The sequence below is a fragment of the Sycon ciliatum genome, chromosome 2 (genome assembly GCF_964019385.1).
Source record: "Sycon ciliatum chromosome 2, ocSycCili1.1, whole genome shotgun sequence".
In the NCBI taxonomy this organism is placed as follows: domain Eukaryota; kingdom Metazoa; phylum Porifera; class Calcarea; order Leucosolenida; family Sycettidae; genus Sycon; species Sycon ciliatum.
In genome coordinates, this window is record NC_088644.1 from 19,105,370 (window position 1) to 19,106,072 (window position 703).

A 703-nucleotide genomic window follows, 5' to 3' on the forward strand; every position below is an offset into this window, starting at 1 on the left:
GGATCCAAGCACATTTCAAGCGGTCTCACTCACAGCAAGGTGATGTTGCCAGTGAAACTGACTGATTTGGCTAGTGGGGGCGGGGTGACAAACTGGTGGCGAAGTAAAAGTTGCACCTGCATACGACATGAGTGGGTTGCTATGCACCCACATACTGAGGCAATAGCAAAGTCACACCTTAGTGGATCCAAAATAGAAATCTGATGTCAATTTACTACTCCCAGGCCGTTTTTGACGTCATCACTTTCAAGCCCTATCCTATTAATGACTTATGTTGGCATGTGCAGCAGGATGGCGTCGACACTTGTATAGTCCTTATGCACATTGTACAGATGTACGAAGTTCTGTACTATGGCCGTAGGTGTGTACATACCCGGTTGGGTGTTCATTGTGTGCTATACATGCGCGTTTGACCCATTTAGCCTCACAATTCATGGCAAACGATCACTTTTCAAGCCTTTTTCACTTTGGGATTGAACTAACGACTAGCTAGATCTCTGCCGGAAAAAGATTTCGTATGAAATGCCTTCATGGCCCATTTCATAGTGGAAATAGCAGTTAGCACAATAGGGTCCTGCACATTCAACACCCAACCGGGTCTACGGGATTCTACAAGATTATACGGGATTTCGTGCATCTGTACAATGTGCATAAGGCCTATTGGTCCTGCGTAGTGCGTACATACATGTACGGTACATCATGT